Source organism: Copidosoma floridanum, unplaced genomic scaffold (genome assembly GCF_036245765.1).
Source record: "Copidosoma floridanum isolate Cflo_tuat_1 unplaced genomic scaffold, Cflo_Japanese_pri ptg000028l, whole genome shotgun sequence".
NCBI lineage: Eukaryota > Metazoa > Arthropoda > Insecta > Hymenoptera > Encyrtidae > Copidosoma > Copidosoma floridanum.
The window spans coordinates 4346667-4364707 of record NW_028321905.1 but is presented as its reverse complement, the minus strand read 5'-3'; the positions used below and the strand labels follow the sequence as shown (position 1 = coordinate 4364707).

At 36.1% G+C, this 18041-nt stretch overlaps 1 protein-coding gene across 2 annotated transcripts in view; it reads left to right on the top strand.

Annotated features, from left to right (window-relative positions):
- LOC106637917 (kinesin-like protein 64D) overlaps nt 1–18041 on the top strand; it is a 461671-nt gene that overhangs the window by 315902 nt on the left and 127728 nt on the right. The gene's annotated exons all lie outside the window — the stretch shown is intronic.

Sequence of the window (18041 nt, the reverse complement as noted above, 5' to 3'; positions counted from 1 at the left end):
TTGCTATTGTTATTAAAGTTTTCAAGATAAAAACCATACTAAAACTATCTAGAAAGTGTCACGAATCAGTGTGCAAAATTTCAGCAAAATCGGTTTAGTAGTTTTCGCGGTTAGCGATTACAACGGTTTTAGCAACTTTGCTTTATATATTAGTAAGATAATTCGCAAAAATTGATCATGTGTGAATGACAAATTGCTGTTTAAGAAGATTTACAATTATTTTCCAAGAGTTCGTTACACGTGCACAAACATTTAAGTTTACCACAAAGTGACGTAAAAAAAGCACTGTCAAATAAAAAAAACATATAAAATTAATTGTTTGTCTGAAAACAATATTTTATTTTGAAATTACTCAAGTTTCTATTCATTCATCTATTTAATTTAAAGTTTATTAATAATTTAAGCAAAATGTTTTTTAGTGACTTTCTTATTTATATAGGTACAATGAGCATTTATAAAGTTCTCACTAATGGTTTAGAATAACATGATAGGGAATTAATAAATGTATTAAAAAGGTATGTAAAGGATTCGTGAAGATTTTGAAACAATCTTCATCAGGCCTATAAAAGGCATTATTAAGATCCTTATAAAAACTAACCTGTGATTGCATATAGGGGAGGTGGTGACCTAAGCGAGCAGGGGGTGAAGCCTCTCTAGCATGCTTATACTAACAAGGCCGTTGGTGCCTGCTAACAGTTTGATTAATTTTTTTTTTGTAAGTTGTGCATGGACATGTTTAATTAACTTACTGAAGAATAATGAAACCAGTAGACTATATAAGGTCATTGTTTATCAAATGGTAAGGATGTGAAATAATTAAAATTCCTTAAGTGTTCTTAGTAGAATAAATTGAGGTAGTAAATATTTATGCTATTTTTTTTACTGTAACCACAGTCCCTGAAACTGAGCTGAGTCAGAATGCAACATTAAAAAAAAATAGCAGTAAATACTACATACAGTACTATTGCTATTATTAAAAGTTGTAATTCAAAAGTCAACTTATAAATCCTTCACATAAATATATATTGACGCAGCTTTCTGCAAGTTCATAAATTATTTTTAAATTTTTGAAACTTCAAGAACTTTGACTATTTTGGGTCACTCTTTATTAATTAGCTATAATTTGAGCTCCATATATCAACTCCTCACTATTTGTAATAATAAAATGATAGTTTCTTACATTATAACTATAAAACATAAATACAGAGACTAGGTATATTTACTAAGTTATGCCTTTTTTGCCAACTTCTCGAATTTTTCGCGAGATTTTTTTGAATATTCTAGTGGTTACAAGAGTGTATTTAAATAATTTGAGGAGAATGACGCTTTCTTAGTCTAGAGTAGAACAAATAATTTGTTCAGAGTGTATTGTATGGTACGCTTACACGTCGTACGCTTATACGTAACGCTTACGCGTTGTAGAAGTCTAATCTGCTTACGTAGCAGATGGAATACCTTGCAGGCTTCAGGATTTACACACAAGCAATAGTCCTCGTTATATTAAAGATGAAAAAATTCGTAAACAAAATTAATTTTAACCGTTTTTATTGAAAAACATAAAGAAATTTTAAATTTCAAGTTAATTATTTAATAGTACCTTTAATATATTTTCAATAATAAAACTTTATTGCCACGTAAACGTTGAGCGTTGTGCGTCTTTATTGAAAGAATGAAGTACATTTTTTATTGCATTTATAAAATTGGAGGCATGGCTTTTTGATACACTTGAGAAAAAAAAACGTGAAAGTTAAGTATTTGATAAAAGCTATTCTTTAATATTAGATAGATGGTAGCTGTTTCTTAATTTCCATGAAAGCAGCATAAAGCCTTCAAGAACTTTTTCTTGAGGCAGACATCATTCTTTATTTTATTTACCTATTTAAATTTAAAATGAACAAAAATTTATCTTTGAAGAAAAAAAATAAAAGAATCAGTTAAAAAGCAAAAAGTGCTGTAATAACTATGGTATGAACTAACCAAAACTGTTTTGGTTTTCGCTAACTTTATTAATCATATAAGTACTTTTAAGCGCCAAACGTTTAATTATCGATCAGAGCAATAAAAGAAATAAAAAAATTTAACTAAAGAAATTTTGCTGTTGGTCTATTGAATGTTGTTTCTCTAAAAAATCAAGAAAGATGATTTTTTTATTAATTAATATTGAGTGAATTAAAAGGAAAAATATTATTTACCGATATTAAAATTGTTGATAATGTTAGTCGTAACATTTTTATTGAATTTAAATTCTCAAATTCACATCATTTTTTAAGAAGATTCTAACGTTATGTTGCTATTTAAAATCCGTAATTTTTTGCATGGTTCATTACGTCTGAAAACTTGAAAAGTACTGTCATTTAAAAAAAAAAAATTAAAGAACTTTTTGTTGAAGATTGCGAAGGAAGCAATAAAATAATGCTCTTTTATATTTGCATAAAGTTTATTAATCTGACGATACGTCTTGTAATGATTTTGAGTTATAAGTGCTTACAGTACGCATAGAAAAAATCTTATTGAAGGGAGTATCGAAACTATTTTTTCAATAATTAAATTCAATAAAATGCTGCCAAAGTTAAATGAAGTTTATAATTTAATTTTTTAAAGCACGCCTTACCGTCACCGACAACGAGTGGGAGTCTATCACATGAGTGTAGGAAATTATCCCACACAAGTTACGTAAAAGATTATTCGCAATAAGTAAGAGAAAAATAAGTATAAGATAAGTGTAAATTTTGAAAACCGGTCTATAGCAAAATGTTTTCCGGCGTGCCGTAAAACTTGTGCCATCTTTTATCTTCAAAATTCGATTTTGTACATTTGAAACAGTGCTGAAAATACTTTTTTCCGTATACTATAATAATTAATGATTATTCTATGAATACAATTATCTTAATATTTCACAATAAATTAAGTTATTGTTTAAACCACAAAATGAGACGTTATTAGAATCAAACACAATATGGTATAGATTCTACAACGATGAATTCACATCTACAATGGCACACGATTTAACGTAACAAAATTGATTCAGGACAAATTCGAAACAAAAATAACTGAGGGTGAAAAAAATTGGAGTGGTGTTAGCTCAGTGGTAAACATACTTGATACCAATATACTACTGTTCTAGGAGTCACGAATTCAATTCCTGGTAAATGCAGACTTTTTTCAAAACTGTTTTCATCGGAAAAAGTTCCTCGAAAACTCCAGCTGTTGTGGGGTGGGTTTTTCTGTGAAATTTCATCTTCAGAGTGATACCACGGTTTTTCTAGGTCTTTGGGCGTGAGTGAATGCGAAAAAGTGTTAGGACTGGTTGGGATTAGTGGATCCGATGCCAGACACCAGGCAGGGAACACTGGTCTTATTGGATGGGAGAGATCCCTAACACATGGCGCTTCTCTGATGATGATAAATTATCCTAGATCCAATAATTTGGCAGCATAGGCTGAATCGGGAGGAGTGAATGGTCCTGAGATATCGAGTCTTCTCCTGGAACAAGCTACACAGTGGTGAAGTGATGCACTATAAAGAGTGCCAGCTTTACTGGCAAGGTGTCTTATCGGAGATATTCCTACTGTGCCCATGGTATAATAGGTATGATATCAGTCAAGTGATTGGTGAATCGGCATGATAGTGCACATCCCCACACATAAGAGACCTAGTGGCTAAGCTAGTAGGCTGTCGTGGTGAACCGTAAAAAAAAAAAATATAAAAAATAAGAACTACGGGTGAAAAAAGTAAAAAAGTCTTTATTATACAAATTACATCAAATACAGTGTAATTCTTATCAGTCCCTTCTATTTCATATAGAAAAAAAAGTTCCCTTAAGACTTAGCTATTTCTATGTCTATTAATTAATTTTAAGATCAAGGTTTTGAGTATGTAAAGTTATACTTTAAAAACGTGTATTTTTTCAAGAACAACTGTATATTTCATTACAAGATGACCCAATTATTGATACTGTCCTTATCATTGAGAGCCGAAGCTATAAATGCAAAAACATTCATAGCAGACCAATGTACATGCTCGAATTAATTTTTTTCCTGTAGTATTATCTACTAATGCAGCCTACAAAATTCTCAAACTGAAAATAATTGCAAACCCATCGTATATAAGCTCATCGTCAGCTGGTATCAGTTTTTATGCAGTTACTAAACGAAAACTTTAGGGAAATTTACATTTTATAATAATATTTCATTGCATTCATTACAGCTATACATAATATAGATCTGATGATAAGATCAAAAAAGTAATAATAACGCAATGCAAAATTAGATTTCAAATTTCTCTTACCTTTTGTTTTCATTCATATTAACGTCGACAACAGGAGCTCTTTCACCCATTATCGAGGTTCTATTCGACAGTGCTAGCACCTGTTGCCTAACATTGTAACGTTGTACCTGGCCAGCTTGGTAATACACACAACTAACCCAGCCACAATGCTACAGCTGTGCAGCCCTGGCTTCTTCGGTACGACTAGCGTACCCCAGTGTCGTAGCCCAAAGTGCCTCGTACAGCTGTTAGTTTTTTCCATTGACATTGGTCCACTTTCGACATGTCATGGTAACACCCACAAGGAGCCACTATAAGGCCTCCTCAAAGCTACTAACCACGAACCCGCAAAGTGAGCCTCGTGACCCAAGTTACCGGTAGTCACATCTTCTGTAGTCATCATTACCTGTCCCCAGAAAGCCACCAATCTGGATTGAAGAGCACAAAAACATAGTAAGTACTTCAGATCCTAGGTGTCAACTCCGGCCCTGGCATCTTGTAACCCACACAGTTACCTGATCACACTCAAAAATACATATTCTCAGTGGCATGATTCTTAAATAATCTTAATCAAAAGATTAAAATTTTTCCATAATGCAGACAGCTAAGCAGACGTAATCTATCTATGAAGAAGCAGAACGAGACATAAGTACATACACATGCGAAAGATTTTTCTGTGCGTGTGAGGTCCATTGCGCATGCGTTATTTTTGGTCAACGGCAACCTTAAGCAATGTGGACACCGCAAAAGACATTATATGAAAGCGCTTGGCTGCAAAATTAAATTTGTTAAACTATTTTGACAATATCGGCTCAGATTTTTTTTCATCGGATAGGTGCAATTTTTATCTAAATTTTCCAACTAGATTTTCCTGCAGAAGATAACAGTATAGAACTCTGATCACTGCAAATTTTAATCTCAAATGTAGCGTCAGTAATATCTGTAAAAAAAACAGTTACTTCCGCTTCTACAGCCAACATTTTTTTTCAATTTCAATAAAAACTGTACCTATCTGTTAAAAAAAGGTTCAAATCGATATCATTATATTCGTTTATAAACTATAATTTTGCAAATCAAGCGCTTTTTTACAATAATTTACGGTACCCACGTTGCATAACGAGGTTGACTATTTTTGGAGGGGCGTGCGAGAGAGAGGTCTGATTTTGTGCTTTTTTTAGGTTAAAAGTGCATGTGCATTTCCCATAATTCAATATTGAGTTGCATTTACAATTCGGATTATTTAATAATAACTTTTTTTACATGCACCTAGTTAACGTGATTGTTTTACATGATTATCAGGCAGATATAAATTTACTGTTGACTACAGTTTTGACTAAATCTGACTGTCAATTGTATTAAATTTTTGTATCACAAAAGTCGCTTTTAGCGATCTCCCATAAGAACGCATGTAAAATTTACAAAGTTTGTTTTATCAATTTCTCATTTTATAAACACCCGAAGTTGTTCGAACTTAGTGTATATTTTTTTCATACATTTTGGAAGCTCTGCTTAAATTCAGGTTGAAATTTGACTGTCAATTGCTTCAGGTGGTCAACCTCCTTAAATTGATTCACTGTGAAAGATTGATTGAAAGTACAAGTTCTTAAAAATAAGATAAGAATAAGATAATTTCAAAAAAAAGTTCGGCAATTCTCAAGAACGGGTTTTTTCACAAATAAATTCATTTTTGTAAAAAGTATATATATTTATTTGTTTAATTAATATTTATTTAAAGCGCAAAAAAACCACTCATTATTTGCTACAAAATTATTATTGAGTGGAACTTACGAGTCTCTAGGGTTTTTATATTTCAAATGACCAAAAATCTACGTTTTTGGCAGTTTTTTCGATTTTTGTAAGCAATCAAATGATTGATTCAAATTTTTTAAGCCTTACTTGATAGATATTTTTAATCCCTACAACTTGTCCCATTTTAGTGACGCTGTAAACTTTTTGGTAAGAATCATATAACCTAAAAACAAAAAAGAAATCGTTTTTTTTAACCTGCACAACTAAACAATAATGTACCGCTTTTTAGCTGTTAGAAATTTGGTACAATGAATGTGAATACAAAAAAGTAAAATATGAAGTCAAACTATACTTATGTATTTGGTCCGCATAACTTATAAATGTTTTTCGTATGTATCATGAAAGCACATACAGTCTGCATAAGTCACCTTACATTAGGATATATATATATTTTTAAAAGGAGACTTTTGCAGATTTTACGTGCTCCGAAGATGTACACTAATAAAATTTAAAAGTCATGCTGACTATCCACAGTTGTACGATTTTGTCTTTAAATAATAACTCTTGGAATTATTTGTCCCTAATCATGTTCACACTCCTTACCTTTCGTCAAGACAAAAACATGATTGTAAATCTCCCTATAAAACATAATTAGTAATAGGAGTACATCGTCTTTCATCTCCTCGCTGGTCCTCACTCCTTCTCAGCTCATCCTCAAATAATGTCGTCTTCTGTCGTTTTCTAGTGATTTTCAATCCATTACAATTGAGCAATTCCTCTACTTCTCTTCTAGCTCCTCTTTAAATAATACAGAACTTCTTTAGTTTTCCGTATTTTTAAACCAATCAAAATTAATTAGTTTTGGCCCCTCGTTTTTTTTGGTTACCCTTACTCTTCTTTTGCTGTTATTTTTTCTATTGTTTTTGTAGAATTACACTCACCCCGGGAAGCTTTTTTTTATTGTCAATACACCCATCTTCAAATATAAAAAGAAGTTTTCGTATTTTCTGAATGATTTTAAAGTTATAATATTTTCGATCAGCCTCACACCCCAAATATGTGTTTGATGAGCCTCATATCCTTAAGGTATTATATTATTTTTCGTACATTTTGAAACTTTTTTTTTGGGGTTTTGCCTTTTAATCAGTACTTTTTCAGCTGCTTTTTATTTTACAGCAAATGAAGAAGGTCTTATTACATTTGAACGTACACGCAAAAAAAACAGATGTAAGTATTTTTTACGTTTTAATTTAAATTATATACGTTTGCATAACAAAAAAAAAAAAAAATACACGTAATGTATGTTTCAAAATTAAAAAAAAAAAACGTTGAAAATTCTACAATTAATAATGTTATATTACTGTTTCATAATAAATGTACTTATTTTTAAAACAAAAAAGTTCTACGTAGCATGCTACTCGCTAGGGGGAGTAGATATAACTGATAATAATATTTTTATGAACTTTTAAATAGAATTTTTAAACAAAGTAAGATAAGGTCCTTAGCCACATAAACAACTTTTAAAAATTACCACTATTATTATGCTAAAACAAAATTTTTGTATAGATAAACGCAATGGTACATGTCAAAACATAAATTAATTATTTAAGTATAACATCAAAGCTCAAATGATTACTAGTTAAAAACAAGAAAACAAAGTATTTATCCTAAAAATAACGTTAAATACAGCCAACTTATCATTAGTACCTTTTATTTCGTCTGTGAAACAATTTTCAATAAATTTAGCATTCTCTATGACTATTATAAAATGTTAACATTATAATTTTGATCCTGCAGGATTATTAAGAAAAATGAACACGAAAAAGGTAACTTTATAATAAATAAGGTTATGGTAAGAGACAAAAATTTAAATCATCATCAATTTTAAGATGATTGGCGTGCAAAGTACGCAGAAACTGAAGCCCCACTTGTATGTATTTATTCATACATAGATTTTTCTATACTATACAGTTTTTTTGTGTGGGGCAGGAGTAATAGCTTTTTTAACCTTGTTAGAAAATTTTTTGTAGGACTAGAGAGAGAGAGAGAGACGGAGTATACTAGAGACAAGGTCTGCTTGTCTTACTGTAAAAATTGATACGCTCCCTCCAAATAAGTATAATTTAAGGCTTTAAATTTACTCGTTTCTGTAACTAATAAAAATTTTTGGCTTGGCAATGGATATTGTTAGCGAAATTTTTTTTTTAAGTACCTACTATTAACAGTTTATGTATAAAACGAAAGTTAACAAGCACGTTTTTTGTCCTCTACTTTTTTGTATTTTGTTGATGAATTTATAACTGTATCACGTAACGGATAAATCAGAAAAACAGAAGGAAAAACGCTGCACTGCTATTGCAGGTGCTCCTCGTCACTCCTATAGACGGTGTTTCTTGACTTTGGTGATCTAAAGAAAAAAAATATTGCAAATAATGATTCGAATGGTAATGCTATTAAGTATTTTTTGAAAGAAATAACTTTCGACGTTTCGGCCCGTATACTTATAAGGAGTACAAGGCCCTTATCAGGTACAAATTTTCTACAAACACAAAAACACGCAAACTGCAATATAACAACTATTTTAAGGATAAAAAATTATATTTTTAATTTGTGCTTAAAGTAACACTTACAATCGTCACACAGGTGACTATGTGTAGCTCGCAAGGTGGTAAGGTGGTGAATACAACACTTTGATATTTCGCAAGCCTCATATAGGCACCACTCATACATGTATGCTATGTCTATGTACGCGTTGGTTAACATTTAAGTATAAGTAATAACAATACCACAGCTCACCTTTAAATTTAAAACTTATAATATGAGACAAAACAGTGACAGTTCAAACGTCCTAAACAATTTTATTGATCAGGTCTTAATGACAAATTTTTTAATTATTCGTAACTAGCATTCTGTTGATGTTGTTAGAGTTAGCATGGATGTGTAAGATTTCAGAGAAAAGTCGTTTAAATCTATTACTTTTTGTATCTGATATTTTCACACTATCAAAATTGAATGAGCGCTTGATGGTTACTATAGTATGATCCGCTAATACTGATCTTTCTCTCAGATATTGAAAATCACTTTTATGTTCGCTAATTCGAGTTTTCAGATGTTTGGAAGGTTCTTCCGTGTAACAAATTCTACAATTATAGCATTTAATTTTGTATAGAATATTGCATTATTCATTATTGACTACTCGATCCTTTCTCAGTCCAACAAACGCAGAGAATTTGTCTACGCATTTAAAAATTATCTTAAAATTATTTTTATATGCAATTCTTTTAACGACAAATCTTTTGAAGTACCGCAAAACGATTAAATTATTGTTCATAGTTACTTGATCTGATATGTGATTATTATCAATTTTATGTAGTCTTTTATTAGTGTGTTTATTAATGAAATCAAACGGATAGCTGTTATATGATAAAAATTTTTTTACACTTTCTAAATTTTTATAGTGAAATTTATTCTGAGATAGTTTAATACTGTAATCTACTAAGGTGTATATTATGGCTTTTTTTTTATTTGCTTTTTCAACCGTAAATTTCAAACTTTTGTCATAACTATAAAAAATTCTCACCGTTTCGTCAATTGAATTTATAGGCACACACATTAGTATATCGTCAGTATGTCTCACATTTACAGGAACGTTAAGCCAGAGAATATAGAAACACGTCCCACCATGAAGAGACGTGTTTCTATATTCTCTGGTAAAACATTAGTTTTTGAAGGCAAGCATCCAAAAGTCTTATGGCCAAGTCACACAAAACAGGACTTATAGGACTACCCATTGTTGAACCAAAAGTTTGTTTAAAAAATTCTTCATTAAATTGAAAAAAAGTGGAATTAAGTACAATTATTATGCCAACGCAAAACTCTTTACGAGACAAATTAATTTTATTACGTAAATATTTTCAGTTGTCCTCTATGGGCGTGAGAATGAATTCTTCACATGTTGTCATGTCTGTCATTTTTAAGTCATTAAATTTTCGTTTAGAAGTAGACTTGTACATTTTTTCAAAGGTTTTCAATATGCTATTTTTAATTTTATCAGCGTTGGAACAAAAAAAGTAAAGTACTGCTTGTAGTAGATTGAAAAACTCAAAGTTCTCAAGAGTTCTCAAGTACTCAAGAGTAGGCGATGATATTACACTTTGGGTGTGTTGACCTGTCAGCTGATTACTAGTTAGCGCTTTATTGTATATGATTGATTTGTTGTTCTTAATGCTGTAGTTACATTTCCAATAAAGTAAGTTGTTAAATTTTCTCTTTAATTGAAGATGGACAGTGGTCAAATCTAGTGTTATTTTAGAAAAACGTAATTTTAAAAAACAGTAATTGTGTTATCAACATAATTTTCAATCAGTATATTTTTTGTAATCGTGATTGTATTAGTTAAATAACGTACATAGGCGTTTGCATTAGCGATTTCATTAATAAAAATGGCTTTTATGGTAATAAGTTTGATTTTGAAATTTTTGGTTAATGCGAATTGCTTTTGAGTTGTAAATTATTTATAAATTTTAATCTGTGCTCAATGTGTTTTGGGAATACGTCGTTATTTCTCCATTTAATGGGAAACTTACACTGTGATCTGATTTCTTTAAGTTCACGTTAAATAGTAAAAAGTTTAAAAAACAATCTTTGAACATTACCTCCTAAAAGATGTCTATTGAGCGTAAGATCGAGGAGATCGAGCAGTCTTTCCTTGTTTGAAGAGTTTGGATCAGGCGAGCCGTGGCAGACCCCAACTCACTTATGTTCCTCAATTTATACAATCGATGTATAATCACTAAACAAATATATTGTTGTTGTCTACGGACGTAACTTTTTCAACCAGCGTCCAAATTTCAATTATTTTAAGACTCAAGTGATAGCTAATGATAAATGTTGAAAAAAATGACTCGAGTGGTAATGCTATGAATTATTTATCGAAATAAATAACTTCCGACGTTTCGGCCCGTACGGTTATAAGGATAAAAAGGTTCTCATTAGCAGGAATGTTTGCATACCGCTGCCTTACGTTAAAAAACATGGATTGTACGTTGATTCTATATTTTTTTAACATTTAATTTACGTAGATTTTACGTACATTTTGTTTGGATTTCACATAAACATCTTGTAAATTTTAAATAGAATCATGTTGAATTTGAACTGATGAAGTAACAGTTGTCAGCAAAAATACAATGTAGAATCTAACTAAAATCCAATCCTTTTCAATGTAATATTCTTATAAAACCATTGTCTACGTATATAGTTACTTTGTATCCTACTAGATTATTCGTTTTTTCTCTATTATATGGGTTGATCCAATTAAAAAAAAAAACAAGAAACTAGTAAAATTGCGCGTGGAGCGTGTAGGGAAAAAAGCCTTCCTAGTATTCATTAGTAAAGCTTTGACCCTTCCTGAACGCTCTGTGCGCTGACCCCTTACCCACACGTAAATAAATCGGATAGTCAAACTTTTAATACTGTAGGCCTATGTATCAAAAAACCAATGTTTTCACATAATCGATATGTTGTGTTATCAACATGCAAAACTGAAGATACTATTCTTATTTAAGGGTTATAGGTTTATGAAATAAGGAGACGACTGAACAGATTAATTTTACAAAATTATTTATTCAACTGACTATGATAAAACTAACTGACGACTGACTATAACGGACTTTTACGTGTATACAGACTTTCTAAATTCGAGGAGAACTAAGTGTTGCGTGTACACTTGACTATGGTCAAATCAGAACTGGTGCACACCTGATTGGCGCTGTATATGCCTCTCCTCTAACACAGGCACACTTCAACACTCGCTCTCGACTTGAGATAGCTAATGAGATATAAAAGTACAAAAATAGACATAAATTTATTTCACACCGTAAAATTATTTTAATTATTAATTTTCCATGGCGCTGGTAACATGGTTCAAACAGGCTAGGGATCACAGTCGTCCAGCGAGCATCTTACTTTTTGTCTGAAACAAAGTGTGTCATATTAATCATTTATTTTGGTTACAGACTTCATTAAAGATATGATTTCTGAATTTTTCGTGGAGCTCGATATGCGAGGGTCTTGTAAAAATGTCTGCCGTTTGTTCCTTAGTACTTATCCACCTTACACTTACTCTGACATAAGTCACACATCTTTTGACATAATTTTCATAAATTTCTGTCATATGTCTCAATTTCCTGCTTCGACTTATTTTCGAATTTAATTCAGCTGCCTTATTATCGCACCATAGATCTGCTGGACAACAAGTCTTGTTTACAATGATTTTGAGAGAATTATCTTCTGCCATCAATTCTCTACATGCTTTACTTAGTGCCACGTAAACAATGCTACGCATGTTTGCTTGTGAGTTCTCCAGGCTACAGAATCTCCGAAGAGTTTAATGACATACCCGCTCGTAGTCAGAGAGCCCTTGCAATCACCAAAACTGGCATCCGAAAATGCTTCTAAGTTGTCCTGCCTTCCTAAGAACTTTAGACCAAAAGATTTAGTGCATACCAAGTACTGGAACACTCTTTTGACCATGTTCCAATCTCCATAAGTTGGATTTATCTGATGTCGACTTAGTACATTTACAGCATAGCTGATGTATGGGCGTACAGTGTTAGCTAGGTATAATAAACAGCCCACAGTCTCTCGGTAATGAACATTGAAAAAAACTTTGAAAAGTTGCTCTGGCTTTTTCTCGTGGCTCTAACTTTCTAAGTCACGAATCGAAATCACCAGTTTTTTTTTGTTTATCCTTTGAGGATCTTCTACTCACATCAGGAAATGTTTCTCTTTCGAAAATTATAAATTTCCCTTTGTTTTTTGCAAAGGAGATTGAAACTAAATATCAACGACAATATTTAAACTAACCAAAATTGTTTATTAGTCTAAATATAACATACAATCACCAAGAGAATGTCTCGAGGAAATTTGAGACGCGTATGCGAATGAGATTAATAAACAGCTAGCTGCCACGAAACAACGATTGAAAGCGTTGTTCGAGGAGTCTAAGCTTTTAATAACAAATAACAAAATACTACCTCAAACAAAGAGGACAATTGAAAGATCTTACTGAAGTCACTCTAGTGGGAGAGAGAATTCACTGCTCGGTGACGAGTTTGATTAACAAGCTTCCTTGATCCAGCGGGGAACGGAAACTGTTGACAAACTGCTGTCTGCGTGGAAAGATCTAGTTTTGTTCATTCTGTGTTCGATGGCCGACTTTTCAACTGAACTACGAGAGCCTGGCTGCCACGGGGGAGCTTTCCGACCTTCCTTGAGGGCCCACGAAAGCCGACTCTTAACCCGGCGCGAACTCAGTGGAGCGATCGCCAGAGAGCCCCGAAGATTGGGAATTAATAGGGGCGGGGGTCGAGCACACCAACACAAGCTCAGACGGAGCAGTTTACACTACCTTACTTGTGTGCGCGAGCCCCTTCCACGTTTACCAGCCAGTCTCTAGTATAATGTAATACAGTTCGGGCACCAAGCAGTAAGTCCCCTACAAATATTCACTTATAAGTGAACATTCCGCCCACTTTGACGCACTTGCGTCAACAAAACAATTATACACTACTAAAGAATAGGAAAGCCTAATAAGCTAATAGAAACTGTCCCTAGACTACCAACGCTTCTTAGGTAGTTTTACAACAATATCAAAATTCTGTATAATTGATTAACAGGCACTTGGTTTCAAAGAAAATAAATTGAATCATAAATTTTTAAAACTAAATTAACATTAATTAGAATGAATAAAAAAATGTACTTTTAGCTACCCTATCGAAGCTACCGAACTCTTGGATTTTCTTTAACAAAATTTTACAGCGGTTCATTTTAGGCAACTAGACTTTTAGTTGCTGATAGAGCTGCTCCAATTCCGGCTCGGTAGGGAGTTTAATCAACTTCACGATAGGGCGCTTGAATGACGAATTCGCAGTTTTCACCGTAACAACCCGTACGAGTCCGTCATCACCTGGATGGGTCTCAGTCACCAGACCAAGTCGCCACTGGGTCGGGGGGGAGAGTTCATCAGTCAGCAGTACTACGTCACCTTGCCGCAAATTAGGCCTTGGGTTTAGCCATTTGTTGCGACGTTGTAGATGATGAAGCACTTCTTTCCTCCAGCGGGCCCAGAATGAATCCCGCAGAAGGCTGAGCAACCTCCAACGACTGTTGAAGGATGCGGGTTGTTTGGTATCATCGTAGGGCTCGGGATGGGCGAGCAATGAGGTGCCCACTAGGAAGTGCGACGGCGTCAGTGCAACTGCTTCGTTGGCATCGGTGCTGAGTGGACAGAGTGGCCTAGAATTCAGGCAGGCCTCGATCTTAGTGGCCAATGTAGTAAGCTCTTCGAAGGTGAGCTTGAGCTCTCCAATCACTCTACGGAAATGATGTTTAAAGCTCCGAACGGCAGCCTCCCACAGACCACCAAAGTGAGGAGCTCGTGGAGGGATAAAGGACCACTCGGTGCCACGACTAGCCAGTGTAGAGGCAATGCAGTCGAAGAAAGGCGACGCCGAGTTGAACAGAGCTTTTAGCTCCTTCGCTGCTTTCGTGAACGTGGTGGCGTTGTCTGAATAAATGGTGTGGCACACACCTCGACGAGCTGTGAAACGAGTAAAAGCTGCAATGAAACAATCGGTGGAAAGGTCAGACACCACTTCAATATGTACTGCTCGAGTAACAAGACAAATAAATATAGCGATGTAGCCCTTCGTCGTTTTTGCTCCTCTGCCTCTTGAGAACAGCACAGGAAACGGACCGGTATAGTCCAACCCAGTAACCGTGAAGGCACGAGAAGGCGTTGTGCGTGTAATCGGCAACGGTCCCATCTGCTGGGTCAGGCGTGGAACGTTGAAACGAGCACATCGTACGCAGCGTCGATAAACTCCTGTGGCCACAGCAGATCCTCTTGTTATCCACAGGGATCGGTACAAGTGCGACAGCATGAGTTGGGTGCCGCCGTGGAGTGTCAATTCATGGGTCTCTTCTACTAGGCGTTTCACGAAGATACACGCACCAGGTAGAATCACAGGGTGCTTCTCGTTGTAAGGAAGTGCTGAGAGGTGTAAACGTCCTCCAACCCGAATGAGACCTTGACTGCATACAAACGGGCTGAGACGTGCGAGCAGGCTTCGCTTGGAGAGCGGCTTCCCAGAGAGTAACTGAGCGTGCTCTTCTTTGAAATGTTGGAGTTGAATGGCTCTGAAACAGTAGATACGAGCCATGGCCCAGTCTCTTTGAGACAAGATTCGATTTGAGTCTTGGGTTTTTGCAGTGGCTTTAAAACGCCAAGCACAGCAGTAAGCTAAAATACGAATTATCTTGCTAAAATTTGAGAACTGCTGAAGGGATGGTAAGCAGTTACATCCAGAAGTTGTTCTGTCATCGTCGATTTTCACTTCCGTGGCTGCAAGAACGTGAACCTCTTCATCTATCTGGGGTTTAAAGGGGCCTGAAGTCGGCTAAGCAGACTCTGGCAGTGGCAGCCAAGCTGGTCCATGCCACCATAACTGATAATCGGCGAGTACGGATGGTGTGAGGCCTCTAGTCGCGCAGTCTGCTGCATTATCGGCGGACCTCACGTGCCTCCAAGTCGCAGTTGGCAACCGAGTTTTTATTTCGCTAGTCCGGTTGGCCACGAAGGTCTGCCACTTTGATGGATGACTCTTTAGCCATTCCAAGACAACCCTAGAGTCCGACCAGGCGTGGATGTTAACTGGCGGTTTTAGCGGCGATTCAAGCAGATGATTGATAAGTCGTGCCAGCAGGGTAGCAGCGCAGAGCTCCAACCTCGGCAGTGACTGAACCTTCGTTGGTGCGACCTTAGTCTTCGCCAACAGAAGCATAGGCTGACGACCTGGTACGACAGAGTAAAGAGCAGCTGCGTATGCTCTCTGCGATGCGTCAGCAAACCCATGGAGATGCCACTCTTCCTTCTCAGTTGTGTTAAGCCACCTTGGGATCCGAATGAGAGAGATATTTGGAAGCTCAGCCCTGAACTGCAGCCACCTATCCTGTAAAGATTCCGGCACTGGCGTGTCCCAATCGAGGTTATCAAGCCATAAGTCTTGCATTAAAACTTTAGCTACAATAATTATAGGTGCCAGCCAGCCAAGTGGGTCAAATAATCTGGCTATTTCAGATAAAATCGAACGCTTAGTGACTTGTAGAGCTTGAGATGCAGTGTGAACTGAAAAAGTAAAGGTATCCTCGCCTGGCAACCATTTAGGACCCAAAGTTGAGATTACCTCGGTGTTTTTTACCGTTACCTCCGTCTTGTAAGCAGTGGATTGTAAGCCTGACAATAATTGATTCTCGTTAGCCGCCCACTTGCTGAGTGCCATACCAGCCGTTCCGAGTAACGCCACCAGCTGATCTCGCTTACGAAGAGCATCGTCCACAGAGTCTGCGCCGGCGAAAATGTCATCAACATACAGCATCTGTTGAAGGATGACAGTTGCCTCAGGATATTCATGGGCACCATCGAGCGAAAGCTGCTTCATGACCCGAAGCGAGAGATATGGGGCTGAAGCAGTGCCGTAGGTCACCGTGACACACCGATAATCTTGAATTGGTTGCGATTCATCCTGCCTCCACAGAACTCTTTGCCAATCGGAATCAGCTGGATGAATCCCTATCTGTCGAAACATCTTGATCACGTCTGCTGTAAACACAAACTTGAACCGTCGCCAAAGTGTTAATACGATTAAAATATTAGCCTGCAATTTCGGTCCAGGCAGGAGTACATCATTCAAGGAAAGACCATTTTTAGCCTTCTGAGAAGCGTTGAAAACGACACGTAATTTTTCAAGATTGTCTGGCTTAACAACTGCATGATGGGGCAGGTAATACGAAGGGTTCGGAACTTGCTGAGGAGGAACTAACTCCATGTGCCCTAACTCGATGTACTCGAGCATAAATGCTTGATAACGAGCAGCGAGTTGAGGATTCTTCTGCAATCGTCGCTCAGAATGACGCAAACAGGCTGCAGCTAGGTCGCGGGAACCAACCCAATTAGGGCGCTTGGCAAATGGCAAACGGACCACAAAACGCCCGTTCTCATCGCGAAAATGCGTGCTCGAAAAATACATCTCGCAAAAGTCCTCGTCTGGAGTTAAAGGAACCTTGCGAGGCACCTCTTCAATCTCCCAAAACGTCGCAAGCTGCTGTGAAAGCGATGGTTCCGCAACCACATGAAATGAGCGAACCAACTTGGACGTATCTTTCGCAGGCAAAGGCGATACGGGTCCAGTCAATAACCAGCCGAAGACAGACTGTTGAGCTAGTGGTGACCCGATCGGACCCCTTTTTATGCCATCCAGAATCAAAGTGGAATATACGTCGGCTCCTAAAATACAATCTACTCTCGCGGGCACTGCGAATTGGGGATCGGCTAAAGTCAGACCATTAATATGAGGCCAATGCCCTTGAGGAACTTTCTCCTTAGGTAAACAACCCGTAAGCTCATTCAGGACTAGAGCGGAAAATCCCATCGCGAAATTCCGATCTGAACTAGATTGCAAAATACCCTGCGCAACCGTGTTGCATCTGGCAGGTGCCTCAGTTCCCACGCCAATCACTGAAAGTGAGGTTTTTTCAGTATCTAAACTTAAATGCTGCACGGTACGTTGCGTGATGAAACATCTCTCTGCACAAGGATCAATCAAAGCACGAACCGTTAGCGATTTTCCAAATGAATTAGAAATTTTTATGCGAGCAGTCGCTAATAAGACTGAAGCACCGACAGAAACACTATGCGAAGCTACCTGAGAACCTTCACCGTCTAAATTAACATCAAGACCGGGATTGTTCGGACTATTATCTCCGGGTTTATTTTCGCGGTTGCTTGACGATTTATTCGATGAGCTGCCATCGATGTGCAATTTTGAATGGTGCGCGGCATTGCACGTAAAACAGCGGTTAGGCGAAGAACATTTACTTGAAAAATGCCCCTTCCTCAAACAATTCAAACAGAGCTTCAAGCTTTTACATAATTCACATCTCTGTGCTGGGGTTTTTGCGTTGAATTG